Genomic DNA, 23551 nt, shown 5'->3' with positions numbered 1-23551 from the left:
AAGGCAGATCCATCAAGCTGCACATTGGCCCCACCATTGAACCCAAAGCTGTATGACATCGACAGGTACCTTTTGACATGAACAAGGCCGTAGAAAAATAATTTGAAAAACTAGAGAAAGCCGGGATCATAGAGAAAACTTCAGGACCAACTCTGTGGGTGTGCCCCATGGTAGTAGCTCAAAAGCCCAAGCAACTAAATGCCGTAAGAATCTACATTGACATGCGGCTCGCAAACGCAGCAATCGGGAGAGAGCGGCATCTCACACCAACTATCGATGAACTCATCGTCGACCTGACAGGTGCCACACTGTTCAGTAAGCTAGACCTCAGCTCGGGGTATCATCAACTCCGACTAGCAAAGGAGTCGAGATATATCACCACATTCTCCTCCCACCTTGGTCTGAGGAGACAAACGCCTGAACTTTGGATATCGTCGGCTGCCGAGGTATTTCAACACAAAATCTGGAAAGTCCTGAACGGCCTAGAGGGAACAACTAACATCAGTGACGACATCATTGTATATGGAACCAACAGCAGAGAACATCACGAACGTCTGGTGGCGGTATTACAGCGGCTCGAAGAAGCAGGGCTCACACTGAATGCAGAAAAGTGTGAGTTCGGCAAAGAAGACCCTGTTTCTTTGGCTACATCTTTAATTTGAAAGGAGTGTCACCGGATCCGGTGAAGGTGAATGACATCAAAAGCACCAAAGCTCCACAATCTGCCACAGAAATAAGAAGCTTTATGGGCATGGCAACGTACTGCGCAAGGTTTATCCCGGACCTTGCCACCCTAGCAAGACCCCCCCGCAAACTCACAAAGAAGGACCAAAAGTGGGAATGGTCAAGTACGCACCAGCAAGCGTTCCAACAAATCAAGGACTTGCTGTCCACCTCCACATCAATGACTTTCTTTGACATTGAGAGGGACACAGAACTCCTTGTCGATGCAAGCCTGGTGGGCCTAGGGGCTGTACTAACTCAAATCGACAAAGAAGGCAACCTGCATCCCATCGCTTTTGCCAGCCGCGCATTGACAAAAACCGAACAGAACTATGCGCATATAGAAAAAGAGGCGCTAGCCATCCTCTGGGGATGCAGACACTTCAAGGTATACCTAATGGGCAAGACAGCAAAGGTGTTCTCGAACCACAAACCCCTTATCCCTATCTTCAAGGGCTCTGCACCACACCCACCAGCACGTATTGAGAAATGGATGCTACAACTTCAGCCCTACAACATCGAAGTCGAGTATCGAACCAGGGCCAACAACCCCGCTGACTACCTATCCCACCACCCGCGGCCTGCCACCGAACAGGAGAGGCAACACGCCGCAGAGACAAATGAACATGTATGTCACATTGTCGCCTGCGCCCGATCACAAGCCCTCACACTGCAGGAGGTGGCGGAAGAGACCAAGGTGGACACCATCTTGACTTGAACCACCCAAGCCATCCAGACGGGGAATTAGAAGAACTTCCTGGCCATGGCGGCCCAGTGCACAAAGTCAGCCCAGGAGAAACTACAGGCCATATTTGGGATCCACCACGAGCTCACCCTAGCCCCCGAAGGAGTGTTACTCAAGGGACACTTAATCGTGTTACCAACAGAGCTAGAGGAAAGGGCGCTCAAATTAGCCCACAGTGGGCACCAAGGAATTGTAAAGACAACCTAGTATTTGAAGTCCAGAATGTGGATGCCCCACATGCAACGGGTGATTGACCTCGTAGAATCGTGTGCAGCCTGCCAATCCACCATGAGAAGGGCAACACCAGAGACAATTATCAGCGCCCCAAGGAGCAACAAAAGGTGGGAGTCCGTCAGCATAGACTACTGCACCATCTCAGGAGAAGGATATCTGCTGGTCCTAGTGGACGAGTTCAGTCGCTACCCAGAAGTCGAACACGTAGCGTCCAACAATGCAGAGACAATGATCCTGACGCTTGAGAAAATATTTGCGACACATGGAATCCCGACCAGAATCAAGAGCAACAACAGCCCTCCATTCACGAGCCAGGAGCTCAGACAATTCTTCCAGGACCTCAATACACGGCACAAGAGGATCACCCCATACTGGTCGCAAGCCAACGGAGACGCTGAACGATTCATGGCATTGCTCAACAAAGTGATCCGCATCGCAAAGAAACGCAATCACTCATGGCTAACTGCTGTATATCAATTCCTGAGGACTCACTGCCAGACCCTGCACTCATCAACAGGCATCAGCCCCGCAGCCCTCATGTTTGGGGTGCCAATCCAGGCGGAACTCCCAGTACACCCGAACTGGGTCGGCCCAGATCCGGACATCCCCCTCATAGAGGCAAGACGAGTTAAGCGAAATGAACAAAAGAGTCACACCCGACGCGCCAGCCACCCGGAGTTGCAGCCAGGAGACATAGTGTTGGTCAAGAACCCAGCTCTGCCCAAATAGATGTCAGTAAACTTCGAGTCCGACCAAGGACAGTAAGCACCACAAACCACAGCATGATCACAGCCACACGAGGGAGTGAAACCGTGACCAGAAACATATCACACTTCTGAAAAGTCCCAGCGGTAATGTGGGAAGAATGGCCGGGGAGTCCACGAGAAGAACCAAAATCACCAGAGCGAACATTGGGCGAGAGGCCAACAGAGGAACACAATGCATCCCAAGAACCCTGAGCACCGACACCGCACAAGGGCAACGTCTGAATAGACACCACCCGAGAGGAAGAGACGGAGAGGACACCGCCCGCTACCATCTGAGGGAAAGGCCACAACCGTCATCCTGCCTCCAAGAATACGTTGTACAGGGAGTCTATCACTGGTCGAGCCCGGCGAGATCGCGTACCTAAGAGACTAGAATGGACTGAGAGACCGTTATAAAATGTTACTATTTGTTGTTGGAAAAGCATTCTAAGTTTGGGAAGAATGTGATGTCACGTGTCACGGGAGACCGGGTCACGTGCCGGGGGCGGGCCGGAAGAATAAAGGAACCACCGGAACTGGCGTCTTCGCGCCAGTGCAGGTTTATTCAGTCTACCCAGTGGTATTGCTTGAATGCTTGTAGGCCCGAGCTGGCTGGTATGCTGCGTTCGCTTCAACTGAACCGGGAGGCCACAATCCGAACAGTCTGGAGAAATCAATTGCGCGTTTATGTGATTGCAGATAAAAAGAGGAAGTCTTAGAGTAAGCTGCAATAATGTTCTGGACTGTGTCGGTTGTTTTAGCCAAAGCGCAAATAATCAACAAAAGCAACATTGTTTACCGGCGCTGTATATGAGTAGCTATAACACTATCTGCAGGAAGCCGGCTGCTTTCCCTTGCAAGCACTGTATGGGTATCTTTAATAACACTGGCCCCCAGTATCACCGCTATTCCGGTAGCGCCTTTATAAGGCAGGTCCAGCCCCGAAATTCACAACCTGTTTCTTGCTCATCGTGGTCAGAGTCATATTTGTGAGCCATGCAGGAGCTGCGGGGAACAGCAGGAGTGCTCCACTCACAGGCCCAGCCTCGAAGAGATAATGGAATCCAGTGACTGCCTGCCTCTGTGTGCACATGCAGCGCTGCAGGCTGCGCACAGACTGCACACAGCACACTGTGCGCACGCCACACATCTGTTAAAAGGAAGGCTCCATTCTTATTTAATTACTGTTACTTCGTTTGTAACGGTATGGAATCGGTAAATCGTTGCAAACAAAGTAACTGTAATTAAACAAGAATTTTACGACTCACAGTATTTTTACCGGTATACCGTTTCATGCCTACCTGAAGGTGGAGTGAGTTAGCAGCACTTGCCCACCAGCTATGCTATTTACACCACAATTCGGTTAAAGAAAATGGCTACCTTGCAGAAAAAATATGTAACATGACTTAAAAGGTGTAGTTAATATTTTTAAAAGCATCAGTCAAGCCAAATAACTTTTAAACAACATTAACAAATGGCGGCCACCATTTTGGAAGTAAAAATGGCTGACAAATTCACCACACAGTAGAAATTCCGGCAAAGAGTGCAACAAGAGATGTGGTTGGAGGTAAAATGGGTGGGAATGGGAAGAACAACCTATAGATTTAACTTAGCAATGTGTGTAAATGGGTGGGACACATAGCCAAACTACATCAATCCATCCTCATATGTCAACCTGCATTGAAAAGCATTGCACACCTACATTCAAAGCCCCTATTTCAAGCTCTCATGTTAAAGCTCTTATTTTAATAACAATAGTTTTGGCTTTATAGGTAGCGCTTTCAGCTCCGCCTAATAGCCAAAACGAACAATGAAGTCACTAATAACGCAGAGCTAAGGCAAACATTCACTTATCTGCTGAAAGAGCACCAAAGAGGAGGTGTACATTCAGGCAGACTGTTGTCATAGAAGACCCTGTTATGGAATTGGACAAGAAGTGTAACTGATTATAATGCTTGTGAATCCAAGAAAACTACTGGATGATGCAGAGGTTTCCTGGTGATGTAGTTGTAAAGTAAAGGAAGTGAAGCCTAATACTATCTTCAATGTCTTTAATAGAATCAGAGCTGTTTTGTTATTCAAAATATTTTTCGAAAAGCACATCCACAATTCATAGTGGTATTAAACACCTCTGAGGTTGTTTTATATTTGCAAACTGTAATTTTCACTTGGCTGGAAGGGGCTGCAACGGTGACAACTGGGGCAGTGATGTCATTGTGAAGTCAGCGCTAGAGCTAATCCTTTTAATACTGGTTGCTTTGGAACAGTTCATGTACAACACACCCGTGGACGGGAAGAGTAAACGACAGCAGTGATATGGTGAATATTTCCGCAACAACCTGGAACCGGTAGGAATGTATTTGAATCAGGCTGACGTAGAAAGTGGTGTCCGTATTTAGCAGTGTAGGATCTATGATAAAGGGTTACTTTGTTGTGCGTCTTTTAGTTGATTCATGTATGTATTGCGATGGTGAAATACTATGAGATTTATATATGTGCAACAACCCCGCTTTAACGCAATGAACTACTTGACCACATATTTGTCTTACCAGTCGCTGCTATAAATGAATGAAAGACAACCATTGTTTCTATAGTTCAGCAATGAAAAGTAACGCTTCCAAATACTACCTTAAAAACTGGTTGGTGCCTCCTCCCCGTAAAATGGTTTATTCCAAGCTAATTGTGTTGAAAAGGCTGACGTCACTGGATTTCCTGGAATCGTGTTACAGCAGGCAAATGGAAATGTTAAACTCCAAACAAGCTGCACATTGACGTCAGCGCAACTTCGTGCTGCGTCTGAGTCAGTTCCTTTCTGATTCATCACGCACCGCTGGCAGTGTGGTGTGCCAGCTAGCTTGCAGCCTGTCTCTACGCACATACGACCTCCGCTGTAACGTATTTATTTATGTTAAGATTAAAGAATGATGGGGTGTTACGTACTGTGAATTTTGCCAACTTGTACTCTAAACCCAAAGGTTGCAGTTTAGCATATGTTTCAGTGTGAATGGCGTAGAAAGGTTCTGTTGCTTAACTGTAGGTAGCATGTGGCGTGAGTCGGAACAGAGCGATCGCTTTGTAGAGGGTCTGTAGAACTAGAACGCAGAAGTGAAGAGGCAGTGGACAGACAGGTGTTCAGAGCAGAAGGTTGAAATGCGGATGTGTCAGATGTACTCCGTTAACATGTGGTACTCTTCTTTTCATTACTATTATTTTTATGTTACCACCCTTTCAGTGTCTGGTAATTGTTTGCGTTAAAACGGCAAATGATTTTCTAACGGGATGCAGTTTCAAGTTTCAAGTTTTGAAAGGTGGCTGTTCTTTCTTTTTATGAAGTTCTTAACTTTAACTCGGGCATGTGAAACCAGTGAGTCTGGACATTTCTAGAGTGTATTTTGGTTCTGTTCTTCGGATTTTTGTTCATCGTGTTGTTTACAAAGGACACGGAAAAGGATTATTGCACTGCACATTTTTTTTTCAAACTTTTTACGTCCAAGCTTCATTCTAGCTTTCTTTTAAATCTGCTGTCGCATATGTTCACATTCAACAATGGTAGTTTGATAGATGTATCACCATGCTACACTATTTTCTGAGTTTAGGCAATGACACCTCATACAACTGAAGGCAAGCTTGTATATAGCAGTGTCACCCAAATGACCCAAGTGACCCCCTTTTGTAGAAAAACCTCAGAAGCATCAACCTATATTCAAAGCTGGTTTTCCCAATTAAGAATCATTATGCTCAACATATGTACACATCAAAGAGTTATTTCAGCATGCTGAAACCCTTTGCCTATTTGCATTCCACTACACTGAGTGTTGTGTCATAGGCTAAGAATGCTATGTCTGCATTCTCTATGATATCAGGAGCAACCAAAGTACTAAACATACTAGTTAACAAGACCAAACAAGTATGTTTGGGAAACTACATTTTTATTAATCTTTAAGCGTTCGGATTGCCCCACATTTCATTCTCTCTATGCAACTTTTAGTTTACACTTTTCAGAATGTCCTTTGGGAACTTCTGTGCACACACTTTTTCACAATTTCACATTTTATGATAAAGGTGGTTTATGGAAATCTTTGCTTTTAAAATTAGCGGTGTACCAATCTTCGGCTTTGAGTAAGTATTCTGGCTGAAAAACAGCTATTCTGCTACATACCAACATTTTCTTGCTATTCAGCACCTGACAAAGATCTGGTGTTCATATTTCAATGCTCTGAAAGAACTCAGAAAGGCAAAAATGGAGTGCAGATGCATAAGAGAATGCAGTTGTACATTGACAGCATTCCTTATTAAATATACTAAGGTGCAAATGGTTGTGTATTGGAGTGATGAGGGCAAGCAAGAGTTGAGCATGGTTTGTTCATATGGGAAATGGCTATGGAGAAACTTTAAGAATTCGCAACAGGTAGATGAGGTAGTCAATTATATGTCAGGTAAAGTGAAGTGCCTCTCAGAGGAACTACATGTTAGGAAATCTCTCCAGTTCCCCTGTAGACCAGTCTCCCAGACAGGCATATATGGAGGTAGGTGTGAGGAGTCTGTTTCTATGGTTCATGGTCAGAGGGCTAAGCTCTCTTAGTGAATTTGATATGAAGGGAGGCTGTGTGGAAATCAGACTTCCCAACAGGTGGATGCCTCTTGGTTAAAAGGGCTGGGAATGAGACAGTTGCAAAATGCAGCTGATATTTCACAACCCGTATTGGCCAATTGGAAGCTCTTGTTTATTGTGAAATTTCTTGATTTACATTGTAGGCCAGATTGCTCCAACAGGTAAGGTGTGAGAGTTGAGTTCACTTTTCTGTGTAGACAGAGATGGATAGAGAGCACTTTATATGTTGGTGTTGTGCGGTGGACAGTTGAAGAGGTGAGAGACATAGAAAAAGCTTTAGTGCTTTGTATCCTCTAGTGTTGTGGGAAGCAGGTCAGGTAAATGCACATGGATTGAGATTTGGTGGAATTAAGCGACTGCCCAATAGGCGAGTGCCTTCTTAGAATTTGCAGCAGTTTAGCAGATTCAGTCATAGGCTTTCCAATTTGAGATTACTCCTACTGCATCCCTATCAGCCTCTTGTTTGACCTATTAGGGGAAGAGGGGGAAATAGTCAGGAGGTGGAGTCTATTCTTCTCATATGTACCCTCAACTAATGTCTTTCATGAGTGAACAGAAATCCATACAATTCTATGTGAGCTGCAAGGACAGTATTGAAGTCACTTTCCACCTAAGGAACAGTGCAACTCACAGGCAAATGTAATATGTGTTCCGTGATTCCCAATAGCAATTACAAATTGCAACAGCCAGTTCATTCTTTGCAACCAAGCACTTTGCAGGTATGAAGGCTAACACTTTAAGTAGCACTGGTTTTGCTTTCTTAATATCCTTCTGTACATTATGTCCATGCTTCTTTTGTTAATCTGTACTTTTCTAGCTTTTATTTTTTTATTAAACTTGTTTTTATTTTATTTTCCAAATACTTGCACAAATTGAGCCCTCCTCTCCTCCCTCCTACCCCCACCATCCACACGCCCTGTACATTGTAATTTGCATGCATCTAGTTTTTCTCTCGAATAGCTTCTTTCTTACATAATGCTCTACATTTTCAAGTTTTGGGGGCACCATTGTTGCACATAATCCCCTCTGAGGAAGTCCAATATCTCGTGCCAATGATTTCGGAATTTGTCCCTTTCACCTTGAATAACGTATGTTACCCATTCCACTGCCACAATATTCCAAACTTTGTGTAGCCATTCAGTGTGCATTGGGGGAGGGGCATCTGTTTCCATTTCCTAGCAATTACAAGCCAGGCCGTTATAACCAGAATTATGAAAGCTTTACATAGTGGGTTTGTGAGGATTTGAAGATCGTGATCCATTATTCCACACCACCATTCTTTAGAGGTGAACTGCAGAGGGCCCTTGATCATCTGATGTATCTGGTTGCTCTCCTCCCCCCAGAAGGGAACCAATACTAGGCATTCCCACCAAATGTGTCTCCAGTCCCCCTTCCCGAGCATCCTCTCCAGCGCTCTTGGGTTGTGCCTGGGTATATACTATGTAGCCTTTCCGGTGTATAGTACCATTGTAACATGACTTTGTACTAGGCCTCCCTGGTCTGTATGGATCTCTTTAGTTTGGTAATGGTGCCCCGCAGGTGGTCCCAATGTGTCCCCGGTATTTCTTCTCCCATCTATGCATATATGGCCATGCTGAATCCTGCCCCTCCCCCATCAGGATTAAATATAAATGTGAGATTAGATGTTTCTCCCCAGAGTGTGTCGTTATGAATTTCTCAAAAGGTGTGAGAGTTATGGACGTCGCTGTTTTGAAATTCGGCTGTTTCAACCATTGTAACAATTGGTAATATTCTAGTCTATCCCTTTTTGTCAGGGCCAGGTTAGTCTTACTCTCATCAAATGTCATAACTCCCCCCCCCCCCTCACCAAGTCTCCTACTTTCACATAGCCCTGTACTCTCCAGCCTCAGAAAGTCCCCTGTCTCGTTCCCGGAGAGAATTTTGGGTTATCAAAGAGCAGGGTGAAGGGAGGACGCATCAATAAGTGCCCTTTCTTTAATAGTCAATCTCATATATTGCACGTAACCAACAGTATCTGACTCTGCTTTACACTATGGGGTCGGTCCTGCTTCTCCAGCCACAAGAGTCCAGTGAGTGGCGTGGTTGCCACTGCGTAATCCATTCTTACCCATTGCCTTGTCCTATCTTCCGAAAGCCATTCCCTTAGTACCCAGAGTTGGGCTGCCTCGTAGTATTTTATAAAATTCGGGAGTCCCAGTCCTCCTCGTTGTTTGGGAGCCATCATTTTCCATTGCTAATCTTGGTTTTTTGGTTTGCCATATAATTCTATTGAGTGAAGTGATTTAAAGAACGTCTTTGGTATAGCAATCATTGTTTCCATTGCTAGTCTTGGTGTTTTGGTTTGCCATATTGATTCTATTGAGTGAAGTGATTTAAAGAACGTCTTTGGTGTAGCAATGGGAAGCGCTTGGGAGGGGTACAATAATCTTGGTAGCATGATAATTTTGATTGTTGCTATCCTTCATAGCCATGAGATTCGTAAGGTGGTCCATATCGTCAGGTATGCCTTGATTTTGGCTAGGAGCCCCGGGTAGTTTGCTTCATATAGTTCAGAGATTGACAGTGTCAGTTTTATACCTAAGTAGGTAATGAAGCCCTTTACCACGTTCAATGGCCCTGACAGTACTTGTTCCGGGGCTTGGGTGCGCAAGATCCCCAGCCACATGAGCTCTGATGGATCTTTAACCAGAGACCTTTTCCACCACTTCCAACTCTAGAACTAGGGTCGGGATTGATATGTCCTGGTCCGTCAGGGTCTGCAACATGTCATCGGCGAAGGCCATTATTTTATGTTCCCCCACCCCAAACCTTATTCCTTGAATCAATGGGTTACTTCTGATTGATGCCAAGAGTGGCTGTATGTATATAGCGTACAATGTGGCAAAGGTGGGCAGCCCTGTCTCGTACCTCGTGTGATGGGGATCTTATCAGATAGACAAGAGTTGATTGAGAGCCTCATTGAGGGGTCTGCATAATTCGCCTCCACTTTCCGTATAAAATTGCGGCCTAGTCCCATCTTGTGCATTGCTTCTATTAGAAATGGCCATTCCACCCGGTCAAAGGCCTTTTCTGCGTCAAGGGCTAGTAGAAATTCCTATTCCCGCCTCACCCCCACCTTCTCTATCAGGTGTGTCACTTGTCTAGTGTTGTCCCAGGTGTGTCGTCCTTTTATAAAACCCAATTGGTCTGTGCCTATAAGATCCAGAAGGAGAGGCGCAGGTCTAGCTGCTAGTATCCCCGTGTATATCTTGACGTCCAGATTCAGGAGGGCTATTGGGCGGTATGAACTACATGCCGTCAAATCCTTCTTGGGTTTCCCGAATACCACCACTTTCGCTTCCGTCATTGAGCGTGTCACTATTCCCCCCACTCTATAGAGATGAAGAGTTTTGCTAGTATTGGGCTTAATTTCTGGCTATATTTCTGATAAAAGCTCACCGGGAATCTGTCGGGGCTTTGTATCGGGGAATAGCTTTTATTACTGCCTCCACTTTCTCCTTGATGATATCCTTCTCTAGGAGCGCCGTACCTAAGGGAGTAATTTTGCATAAGTGGAGGTTCCTAAAATAGTCCTTCACGGCTGTTTGGTAAGGGTAGTCGGAGGAGTATAGCTTCCCATAAAAGGTTTCAAAAGATCTCACTATTGTCTCTGTGTCCTTCGCTATTGTCCCGTCCTTCTGCGTAATACCTGCTATAGTACGCTTCGCCTCTACCTTCCTCACTTGTCTCGCTAGGAGCCTACCTGCCTTATTGGCACTGACATAATATCTCTGGCGTGTATGTAGGAGGGCTTTCTCAGCGTTAGGGGTCCTTAGCAACTCTATCTGGTGTCTTATCTCTTTCAACTGCTTCATGGTAGCTTTGTTCTTTTTCTTTGATACCTCTAGCATTGCCATCTTTAACTAAGCTTCCAATTCCTCTTCCATCGCCTTTCGCATTTTGCGTTTCTGAGCCTGACGCGTAATAGCTTCCCCTCTCATTACTGCCTTAAGGACGTCCCAGATTCCTTCTTGCGAGGCCTTCTGATTGTCATTATGCATAAAATACTCCTTTATTTTTACCCTCCTAGTGGCCCCCGCAAGCCACCCTGTCCTTTAGTATTTCCCAAGGGAGTGCCCATGACCATAATCCCCTATGCTGTTCCTTTTTTACACCATCATCGGCGCGTGGTTCGAGAGCGCAATCACCCCTACCTGGATGTCCGCGACCTCCCCCGGAATGGTGTCATCCACGCATAGTCTATTCTTGATAATGTTTGGTGAACATGGGAAAAACAGGTGAACCCCCCTTTCCATACCCTTTCTATGTCGCATGTGTCGTTTAAGGCGAGATTGTAGAAAGCTTCTCTCAGGATCCTAGATGTGAGTCAGTCCCCCTGGCTTCTACCTGCACTTCTATCTATCACGGGATCCCATGCTATATTTAAATCCCCTGTCAGAATAACTAACTTCCCCTGATGAAAACCTTTCTAGTTGCTGTAAGGTATCTCGGAGGAATCTTTCTTGGCCCATATTATGGGAGTATAGCGTGTCTAGGGTCACATGCCTGCTATCTATCTGTGTTCTTAGGAAAACATACCGCCCTGGGGATCTTTCGTGATCTACTCAACCTCCGATTGCAGTGAATCTCTAAGCTCTATCATTACCCCTGCCGTTTTCCTTTTTGCATTTGCCTGGTATAATTGTGTGAATTGGTAGAAGTGTTGGATTGATTTGTCCCCTCTTTTTATATGGGTTTCTTGTAGCATTATGATATCGGCCTTCATGCGTTTCACCTGCCCTGCCACCTTTTTTCGTAGAACAATATTGTGAAACCCATCTTTCCTTCTATGTTTATGGCGCGTGTTGTCTCTCATTACCAGTGTTTTACGTGCTCTGGTCTCTCTGGCATGTGGAAGCTCCTCGCCCCGCCCTCTACTCTTCCCTAGCCCACCTCTGACTCTCACCCCTTTCCCCACCCAACATTTCCACAACGCCCCCTCCCATCCTGGTCAGGGCCTGTGGTCCAAAAAACCTCCCCAGCTTCTAATCTAGTTACTTGTTCAAAGGCCTTGGAGCCCCTGTGGGCTTCTTTCTCTACTGGTTCTCCTTCACATTCTAGAGCATTCCCAGGTTATGTTTATGTTCAAAACTGACAAATCCTCTTCGCCCGTGGCCACCCTCTGTTGTCGACCCTCCCGTGTAAAGAGGAGCCCGAACGGAAACGTCCATTCATATGGCATATGTTTAGCCTTGAGCACCGTCGTAACTGGTTGTATCTCTCTTCGTTTTTGTAGGGTGGATAGCGCAAGAACCTGGAAGAGTTGGACGGGGGATCCATTCACTGTAATATCTGTGTGGGTTCTAGCCGCCTTCAATATGTTTTTCCTTTATGGCATAAGATGTAAGTTCAACCAGGACTTCGCATGGCTTCAGACCTGGCCCGTCCTCTTTGTGCCCACTCTATGTATGCAGTCAATTAGGACATCCTCCGGGCGAGTGTCCGTCAGTAAGCTCCAGAAGCCTTGCTGCATTATGCTCCTCAAATCACCCTCTAGGATAGCTTCGCTTATGCCCTTCACGCAGATATTTGATCTTCGTGACCGGTTTTCGAGGTCTTCCGCCTGTATTTCCAGGTTGTGTGTCGCTTTGGCTACCTGTTCCAGAATCTCACTATCCTGCCTGACTGCTTCTGAAATGTTCGAAAGGCCTTGTTCCGTCCCATCCACTCTGAAGCCCAGGTCATTGATGTTGTGTCACACTTCTTGCAGGGAGCTGTGCAGGTCCTCTTTCATCTTTGTAAGTTGGTCATGAAGGGAGTTTACCCATCTTTCTTACATGCCCTTTAGGCATTCCATTAGGTCTTCTTTATTAAGGGCCACAGTGTGGGGGTATTCTCCCCTGTTCTTCTCCCTTGGGGGGGCTTCTGCATCTCTGTGGGGCCCTTTCTTCTGGTGTTGGCCCCAGCAACATTCTAGTTGACCCACTTGAGGGCCACCGGTCAATTTGTTTTTGGTAGTTAGATTTTTGCCATGAGCCCCTGGCATTTGGAGGGATTCTGCCCCCCTCCCGCTCCTTGCTGCTTTGTTGCCTTGATGAGCGGTCCTTGGGCTTAGTCCTGTTGGTTTGGGCTATTGGGCTTTTCCTTGCTGTTACTTGGCCACTTCAAATAATTCGAGTGGGGGGGGGGGGGTCACTGCTGTTCCTCTTTCATGTCGTATCTGTAGGTGGCCTGGATTCTCTCCCCTATTAATGTATCCCCACCTCCACAATCCTTTTTCTATCCTTTGTTGGATCTCCCTTGATGGTGAAAAGCTGTAATCGGCTTTGCTGATCCCCAAGTGTGCTTGCTGTTGGGGGCACCTGTATCTGGGCTTCTTTAGCCTCTTTCCCTTAGCCCTTCCCCAATGTCTGCTCGTATAGGAGCTGATTAGACTCCCTCCCTTCCCCCTCCTGGTATTGTATTTATTTATGTTATAAGAGGGAGGTCCTCCCTCCTTCACATTTATAGCCTTGCAGTGCATAGGAGGGGGGTGTAGTTTCCCCCTCTCCTTACTGTACTGGTCTTCCGCTCCCCTCAAGCTGTGTAGCTGTCCTCCTCCCTTGTTTGTCGTCTTGTGAGGACGCTGCCTCGCCAGGACCAAATTCACTTTTCACTGTGCAGTCCTCCAGATAAGATTTGGAGGTGGGAGTATTTTACTCCCGGTTTTTAAACTTTGAGAGTAAATGTGATTTCAAGAGAGTAAACATTACTTTTCTCCTATGCAAGAGAGTAAAATGTATGTGACATCCATCTGACCTGTGCAAACAATGTATAGAAACCATTACCAGGCGGCAGCCTTCTGCATTATGACAGAATACACCTTTCATTAATTCTTTAAGGTCTGGCCATTTGATCTCTCCTTTATATATTTAAATGTTGAAAATACAAAAACCTAGCTAATTATATAGTAAAGCAAACATGAATTGTATTGTGTGTTTTGAGGTTCAATAGCAGAAATATATTTTTGATGTTTAATGAACATACTCATTTCCTGGAGCTATTACTACCTAATGGAATGCCAATGTAATGATACAACAGTGCAGATAGGCATGGACTCCATGCTAAATTCTATGCCTAATTTTATGTGTGAATTGTTTATGTATATAGCGCTTTTAGCAAAGCGCTGTACACAGAACACATTTATCATGGTTCTATGTTCTTTCATCGCCTGTCATTTCAACGCCTGGCATTTAAACGTGGAAAGAATTACAAAAATGGTCATCAAGCCTTTTTTTGGAGGGGGGCCCCGATATACTCCCCCACCTATTTTTACCTATTTCCCACCCCCAAACCCTTATCTGCCCTTTCCCACCGCCCCCCCCCCCCCTAAAAAATGTTGCTTACCATTTTCATAATTCTTTCCACGTTTAAATGTCAGGCGTTGAAAATACTGGCGATTAAAGGACGTCATATCATTTATCATAATTATCACCAAACCGAAGTCAGTGCTCCTTTATTGACCTCGAAAGAATGAAAGGCTGAGTTGGCCTTGCCGTGATTCGAACCTGCAATGTACAGATCACGCACAGATCGCAGCAACTGAGCTATCTTATTGGCTAACGTCCTTCAGAGGTCAGTAAACTGAGTATCAACTGAGGTGTAATAATCACAGTGCCTAGATGTTGGATGGACCATGTATGAAGTGCTACATAAAGTTAAATACCTATCTGGATTATCAAAGGGACAGGATTTGCTGAGTTTTTATTTCAATTACAAATGTCATTTTCATTTGTTTGTTTTTTAACAACACTTGCACTTCCTGGAGAGTCAGGTGTTAGATGCTTTAATTGTAGTCTTGAAGATTAGAGAGGCTACAACACCTGTGATTGGTGTAATGGCAATCAATCACCCTTGAGCAAAGACTCTGCTGCCACTGACCATGTACAGTAATGTACCCCATTGACTGCGAGGTTGAATGAATGTAAACTAGACCATGCATACTCATCATTTTACATCCTGTTTTTATAATAAGAGTGTACATTAAATTATAAGTGTAAAAATGATCTGCCTCTTCATGGTTATGCACACAGTACAATTTTGCAATACTAGTTCGCTTTCACTGGGGGAAAAAAAGCACAATTTGTTACAAAAGATTATTCTCAATTGCAACTTAGTTTTCCATCTAATTAATTATAGAATCCTTAAATGCTAGGAAAATAATATGCACGGTGCTTCTGTTTGCCCCATGAGCATCTACACACAACACAGCAGAAGCTGAATGGAAATAAACCATTCCTTGTATCAAAGTGTACAGTTTCTTTTTTTGAAAGGCTTCAGAGAAAACATTCTGTTTCAGAGACTTTTCTCCATGCCTTGCAATTACATCCATGTAGATAAAAATCAAAAGAAGCGTTCTGGTTTCTGTCAAGTAACCTGATCTTTGCACTGCCCTCTGCTGTCGCATTTACAAGATTTTCATGCATAAAAAAAGGCCTACTACAAACCTTATCTGGAGGCCTGATCCCGTGCCAACGGGCATCCCAGCAATGCTGAGGAGCGGGTCTTCATCCTGACCGTCTAATGTAGCTGGGCGTCTTGGGGGGCGGGTCACCTCCTCGTTCTCCTGCCTCACGATCCCTCGGCTCTGGCCTCAGCTTCCCTATGCTTCTCTGCTTCCCCCTGTGGAGTTGCACGCCTCCTTCGTGCTGTGTGTAGGTGCCTGGGGAGTGTCTGTTGATCCGTGTCTCGCCTGGGAAGGGCTCTGGCTCCCTCCTTCAGCTGCACCCCGGCACCACCTCCTCCAATGCCCAGGTGGAGCCCCACAAGCTTCCGACACTCCACTGGTAGCTACTGTGTTTAACGCGGTCTGGCTCCGTTCCTCATCCGCGTACTACCAATGCAACGTATTATCCTGATGTGGCCAGGCGCTCCCTTCGGTACACGTCCCTGGGACTCTTTGCACTTCGGCTGGGGGTGGATATTGATACTAATGAATAGCCCGAGGTCGTGCTGATTTTAGGCCAGGCCGGAGGATGTGACCTCACAGAGCGGCGGCCATCTTGAAATCTAGCTTCTATCTTTTAAACAATGTTGATTGAAATGAAGAGAAATAAATAAATACGGGAACACATATTTAAACTAGTGCTTCAATTAAATACGTACTTCAAGTTTGGAACATAATTTATTAAATAAAAATACAGCAATGGCTGAACACTCGTCAACCTGTTCACCCCAATCCTAAATATGCTCTTCAGTAAATCCCTATTAAATACAATGACCAACCGCATGGACCTATCCTCAAAATCAAACTTTATTCTGGCCTACAAGTCACAAACAGCATTGGTTGAGCTACTCACATGCCTGGTGTGTAACACTTAAAACACTTATTACCGTGAGCCTTTCTTTTTCTGGAATCAGAAGAGAAGACTTTCATGAGCTTTTTTTCATGAGTGTTCTCCCTGGTCAGAGTCGCTGTACAAATAACACTTTGGAGATTTATTTTGTGCCAATGTCAATTTTAAAATCTTTATATAGTTTTTCAACTCCTTTCATCTGATGGGTCATACAAGAGAGTGAGTGTGGAGAATCAAATGGAATAGGTTCTGATGATCACGTCTATGCTCTGTTTTGTATGAGAGGGCAGGGGTGCTGCATTACCCATGTAGTATCTGGGGCTCGCAAATTAATGTTCCCCATTTGATTCTCCACTCGTTCCCTCGCACACGAAGCAGAACATAGACATAGACCTCTGCCACTGGAAGTAACGAGAGGATGACCGTGCCACTGCTCTTTTCCTGCTTGCTCTGCTCTCTGACCCCAGAAGTTTTAACTTCCTTGCAGTGGAAAGTGGGTCCCTGGGCATGTGATGGCTGTAATTGTCAATAGAGTGAGTATCTACACTTTTGAAGAGAATACTTGGAAATGGCATGACTTGATAACTTGGTTTTTGATGATAATAAATGCAGTTACTGGCAATAATATGTGAGTACTTGCACACGTTATGGTAATGCTTGCTAGTGGCTTACATGCCTTAAATGGCAGTTTATGACAATGTTGTTGGTTCCAGAGCATTCTGTGTGATTGTGAGTACCTGAGTAGTTGATGACAGTCCCTGGAAACTGTGTTAGTACCTGGTCATTTCAAGGTAATAACTGGGAACAGATGTGAGTACCTGTGCATTTGATGGCAAACTTTGTTAATGGTGGGGGTAACTAGCCATTTGACAGAAATCATTTGCTCTGATGTGAGTACCTTGGCACATGATGGCAATATCTATCAATGATGCGAGTATGTTGGCTTTTCAAGACAATATACAGCAATTGTGTGCTTATCTGGAATTTGATTATCATACCTAGCAAACAATGTGAGTATTGCAAAATGATGGCAATAATGTAAGTATCTGTTTCGGTCCTAAAATATACCTTATACATGCCTGATCTAACTTTATGGGACATCTATAATTTTGTCACTGTCTGTTCCAATATCATTAGTCAAAGTTTCTGGGTGTGGCTCGCAACACAGATGCTCACCATTTATATTGTATTGCTTATTTCGGCCATGTAACAAATATATGAGTTACATGCTGAGTTTGAGCCTTGGAAAAACATTATGGATAGCCCATAAGATTTACTATTATAAACAACTGGAATATTTATTTACTTGTCCAGCTCTTTATTAATAAATAATGCATTGCAATATGGAGGTATTCAAAATATTATTTCTCAAGATAAAGCTCTATATTATCAATGCTATCCATTAATTATATTTTTAGTCCGGTCAATGATATAGTTCAGCATGGCATTTTATTATAGTTACATACTAGAGAGCTGGTACATAAACATTTCATGCATATTCAAGAAGAGCATACTTGGCTTAAAGGAACTGATTGTCATCAAAAATGTCATCATGAGTCGTATTTCAAATATGTCCCTATCTCAATTCCTTCTACATGACCAATGCTGTTGCCATGGGACGCGTGAAGTTGAAGGGCAGCATTATAAATCGAAATTCGTATATATAATCCCCCATTTTGGCACTCTTTGTGATCGTTTGAGTCTGTTTGCACGAAATGCACTCCACACAGACTTCTTCAGCATGTTAACTTTATTGTCATGTTTATACATATATTTCATATCAGAAGATACTCGTATAGCTATTTTTTACTAGCCCTTATCCTTTAAGGTAGAGTTGCCAAACTCTAGTCCTTGATGGACGCAATTATTTCAGGTTGTAGGATATCCCGTAGTAATATCAATGAGATACATTTACATTGATGGAGTTTAAATGCATCACTTATCTCATGAATGTTTATGAAAACCTAGCACATTTGGTGCCATTGAACACCGACGATGTACACTCCTGTTGTAAGGGTAAAATGGGATCTCTTGTATTGGAAACTTTGCTTAAATATAAACTCATTAAAGCTCTGAATACTCGCTGTTCATCAGTCCCATCCCCCGCTCCATAACCATCGCCTAGCTTTGCATATTTAGGGGGAATAGTGGTGATCAGCAGTCTCAAAAGCCTCAGTAATAACCATGAAGTTCTCTTTGCATTTTCCGTTTGGGGTGCAGGCAGCAATGGCCATGATTTGTATCTCCTTGTCATTCAACAGTGATCGAACTATCTGCACATATATTGCCAATCCACATTGCACATAGGTACACTATTCGAGTGGATTGTGTCCTCCAACGTATTCCATATCTTAGATGTATTCCATTCAGCTTTGCTGCTCTTCGGAATTTTTTTCGGCAGAGGGCACCGTGCGTCGATGTCGTCGAGTCGATGGTCCCTCGATGGCCTCCGTCGAGGGTGACGTCATCGGGTGTATAAGTAGCATGCGCGGCGCCCGTTGTCCTCAGTTCCGTTTTTCCGCAGTATACGTTGCTTCGGACATTCGGCGCGCCTCGAGTTCTGTGAAGTATAATATACAAAGAAGAAATATGTCCCCATCATCGACGCCGACCACAACCCTGAGATTCAAAAAGTGCAAGTCGTGCGGCCCAAAAATTTCGATCACGGAGCCACACCGTGAGTGTTTGTGGTGCCTCGGAGAAGGCCACGACATAGAGGCCTGTTCGAAGTGTCAGGCGATGACGGGGAAGGCCTTGCGAGAAAGTAGAGGAAAGCTAAAGGTAGGTCGAAAAACCGATCAAAAAGCCTCTAGCGTCGAGTCGCGACCCCATGAGGAGAAATCTCCTCGACGCGAAAGGGATCGATCTAGGTCCCGAAGCGATTCTAATCGCTCATCGTCTTCGTAAAAAAAAATTGAAGAAACGATGCCACAGGTCTCTCTCTACCTCGTCGTCAGACGAGTCTCCGAAAAGGATGAAATGCCCCACAAAATATTCGTCATCCGAAGAGTGGGAAGCATTCAGGGTCAAAATGATGGAGGTGTTTGAGAAGGCGAAGCCTCGGTCCGCGCCTTCTTCGGAAGCCGGCTGGGAGCGTCATCGCTCCGACACTCGCACCCCACGAGCCCGGGTGATCGAAAAAGGAAGGATAGGGGCCCTTCCAGGACACCGAGCGAAAAACGCTCGAGTCGACCGTTCAAGGTCACCGAAGCGGTCCGAGATCTATCACACCTCGAAGGGAAAATCGTCGAAGAGCGCCTCGATGCCCTCGAAGCAGACCCTGTCGACGACCACTATGTCGTTGGCGCCTTTATCGACGTCGACGCCGAAACCTTCTGCGCCAAAGGCTCCAGCCAAGCCAGGGAAGCCAGAAAAAGAGGAGAAGGTTACAAAACATGTAATTTCCTCAGAGCCTGGTACTATACCTCTTCCTCCTCCTCCTCCCAGAGAAGGTTTTCAAGCCTCTCCCTACGAAGGAGTTTTTCAAATCCCTGACCTCATTTTTTGAGGAATAGGAGAGATATGATGAGGAAAATGTACCTTTTGGGTTGGAATATGGCACCCCAAATGTCCCAGAATGCTTGATCTCAGAGGAAAGCAGAATGAGGCATTTGGTGGAGTCTTTACACAATGCAAGTGGCATTGACACATCTGAGAATGACCTTGGTAGACCAGATCCAGGAGAGCATGCCAGTCCATCACACCGTCAGTTAATGACCAAGGTGGTAGATTACTTGGGATGGGCTAAACCACCAGCCCAATTCGTCCAAGATGATTTAACAGACATATTGGACCATGGTCCCACTGAAGACCCAGTACTACCCTTTCATGTAGCCTTGCAAAACAGGGTGGCCAAGAATTGGGAAACTCCGGATTCTATTCCTCGGGCAAATAAGTCCCTCGCATCAAAATACCGCCCGGCCAGTAGCGACCCCCGCTATCTGTCAAAACATCCAACTCTCGAGAGTCTGGTCATACAGGCAGCCACAGCTTCCAACAAACTTGCGTAACCTTCTATCCCTCCAGACAGGGACGATAAGCGTGTGGATGGTTGGGCATGGAAGGTATTTTCAGCTGGAAGCATGGCATTAAAATCGGCAAAATTTTCGTACACTCTGTGGGAGTGCATCGCAATGGCGGCGGTGCAAATACCAGAAGGGGAAGAAAGGGAAGGTTTCCTAGCCATCGTTAGAGATGGAAAGGAAGCCATGCAAGAATCCCTTCAATCTGGATTGGACACTGCAGATAGTGTATGCAGGTCCATGGGCACTAGCACAGTAATGCGCAGATTTGCGTGGTTACGGAAGTCGGATTTTGCACCGGACGTACAGAACCGCCTTCTGAACATGCCTTTTGACGGGTCTCACCTTTTTGGCAACAAGGCTGACGAGAGCCTTGAGAGGTTGCAGACCTCAAAAGCAGCTTCCAAATCTTTAGGAGCTGCTATTAGGCAACCTCAGCCTTTTCGTGCGTAAAGACAGTCATGGAGGGGACGATCCTATCGTTATTACACCTCATATGGAAAGGCGAGAGGAATGGCCAGTCAAATGGGCCAGAAAAGGGCCACTCGCGGTGGACGAGGAAAACGTGCTAAGCCGACTCCAGCTGCAGCCTCTCTGCCATCAGCGGCTGCAACATCCGCCACAAAACCACTTTGAGGACTTGCATCACAAAACACCTGTAGGAGGCAGGCTGTCACAGCATCTGCAAGAATGGCGAGCCATTACTTCAGATGTTTGGGCTCTAGAAATAATAGCCCAAGGCTACTGCCTTCCCTTTCTAAAGCAACCTCAAAGCAATCCACCAGGGAGACACCTGTTGAAGTCTTCAAACCCACTCCTACAGCAGAAAGTTTCAACCCTGCTGGAGAAAGGTGCTATAGAACCAGTACCTGCAGCAGAGAGGAACAAGGGATGGTACTCCCCGTATTTTTTGATCCCCAAAAAGGACGGTGGACTGAGACCCATCTTGGACTTAAGAAACTTGAACAAGTTCCTCAGGAAGGACAAGTTCAAGATGGTTACCCTTTCTCAGATCCTTCAGGCCCTTCAACTTCAGGACTGGTTGGTGTCATTGGACCTCCAGGATGCTTACTTTCATGTGCCGATTCATCTCAAACACAGAAAATACCTGAGGTTTGTAGTTGGCAACTCACACTATCAGTTTTGAGTCCTGCCAGTCGGGTTGACCTACGCCCTGAGGGTCTTCACCAAGTTAATGGTACAGGTGGCAGCGCACCTCAGGAGAGGGGGGATTCATGTCTACCCCTACCTGAACGATTGGTTGATCAGAGCGCGTTCTGCCGAGCAAGCACTGGATAATCTGAAAGTCACCTGCCACTTCCTCCACACACTGGGCTTCTCCTTCAATTTCAAGAAGTCACAAATGACACCTTCCCAACAGCTTCAGTATATAGTAGCTGTACTAGACACATCCTTGGGAAAGAGCTCCCCTCCCAAGGTGAGGGCTCAAGACATTCTTCAGATGGTTTCCTTATTCCAAAATGCCCAAAATCTCCAGGCTTATGACTTTTTAAGGTTGCTCGGCCTCATGGCAACCTGCATCTTCCTGGTGCCAGAGGCACTCTTGAGGATGAGATCCCTTCAATGGGCTCTAAAGACTCAGTGGTCCCAGTTCTTGGGTCAAATGACGGATATTCTTCAGATTCCGAACAAGGTCAGACAAGATCTGTACAGAAAACATCCTAAAAGGAGAACCTTTTTGGCAACCATGGCCGGAGATCACAGTAGTGACGGACGCCTCACTCCTGGGGTGGGGAGCTCATGCCAACGATTTGACAATCAACAGTCGTTGGTCTCCATCGGAGTCCAAACTATACATCAACCTTTTAGAGCTGAGGGCAATCAGACGAGCGCTGAAGGCCTTCCTGCCATCTGTCAGGGGAAAGAATGTCCTGATAATGATGGACAACACAGTGGCCATGCATTACCTAAACAAAAGAGGAGGTGTGGGATCACTACCCCTGTGCAGAGAGGCAATGCAGCTCTGGTAGTGGGCAATTCAGGAGGGAATCTCTTTAACAGCAATTCATCTAGCCGGGGAAGAGAATATGACGGCAGATGCTCTGAGCAGGCAGAGCACGGTGTCCCACGAATGGGAAACTGGCTCAGGAACCCATTCAAGAGATCTTCGCCCTTTGGGGAACCCCCCAGGTAGACCTGTTTGCAACCAGTACCAACCGAAAATGGGAAAGGTATTGCTCAAGGGAAATTCCCCCGAGAGGAGCCCTTGGGGACGTGTTCGTGGTGTAGTGGAATTTCCCACTATTGTGCGCGTTCCCTCTGATTCCCGTCATTCCTTAGGCCATCAGGAGGCTGAGACGCTTCGGGAGCCGCATGATCCTAATTGCCCCGGATTGGGCCAGGAGAACGTGGTACCCGGACCTTCTAGATATGTCCATCTGTCCTCCAGTACGCCTTCCTCAGAGAGAGAACCTTCTCTCTCAAATGGTGGGTCAGGTTCTCCATCCAGAGGTCAAAACACTCAACCTTCATGCTTGGTATCTGAAAGGCTGCGATACAGGGATTGGAACCTTCCAGATGATGTTATGGAGGTATTGCTTTCGGCAAGAAGGCCAGCAACAAAGTCTCTATACCGTTGCCGCTGGAAAACGTTTTGCAATTGGTGTAGAGAAAAGAATGTCGATCCTTTTCTATGTTCTATTCCGGAAGTGCTATCTTTCCTTCTGACCCTAGCACATAGAGGTCTAAATATCGGAACAATAAAAGGTTACCTTGCAGCGCTTTCCATTTTCAAGCACTCATCGGAAGAATGCTCCTACTTCAAAATTCCTTTGATAACACAATTCTTAAAAGGTCTCACTAATGTGTTTCCTCCTCATCCATTTCAAGTACCGATTTGGGATCTCAATTTAGTCCTAAAATTCTTAATGTGTGCTCCTTTTGAGCCTATGCACACGTGTCCATTAAGATTACTAATGTGGAAAACGGCCTTCTTAGTTGCTCTAATATCAGCAAGAAGAGTGAGCGAATTGCAGGCACTGTCTTCTGTGCCACCCTATACTGTGTTCTATAAGGACAGAGTTGTATTGAGGGTTAAACCATAATTTTTACCAAAAGTAATATCTGATTTTCATTTAAGTCAGAAATTGTTTTACCCACATTCTATCCTCCACCCCATCCTTCTAAGGAGGAGGAAATATTACACAGACTGG

General features: G+C 45.4%; 1 protein-coding gene across 7 annotated transcripts in view; it reads left to right on the top strand.

Annotated features, from left to right (window-relative positions):
- The window catches only part of LOC138569762 (cAMP-responsive element modulator-like), a 693142-nt gene that overhangs the window by 331772 nt on the left and 337819 nt on the right, over positions 1-23551 (top strand). Inside the window, exon 1 of one of the 7 annotated variants that reach the window (XM_069648035.1) lies at positions 3018-3168. The exons of 2 other annotated variants lie outside the window; for them this stretch is intronic. The gene's annotated coding sequence lies outside the window, so the exon portion shown is untranslated. Of the gene's footprint in view, positions 1-3017; positions 3169-4689; positions 4797-5176; positions 5339-5545; positions 5634-23551 lie in introns of those variants that run through there. 4 more of the 7 variants (XM_069648034.1, XM_069648036.1, XM_069648033.1 and 1 more) reach the window with 4 other exon arrangements.

The sequence above is a fragment of the Ambystoma mexicanum genome, chromosome 2q, assembly GCF_040938575.1.
Source record: "Ambystoma mexicanum isolate Mex_15411 chromosome 2q, UKY_AmexF1_1, whole genome shotgun sequence".
NCBI lineage: Eukaryota > Metazoa > Chordata > Amphibia > Caudata > Ambystomatidae > Ambystoma > Ambystoma mexicanum.
Note: the sequence above shows the minus strand (reverse complement) of the source record. Positions and strands in the feature narration are given on the sequence as shown.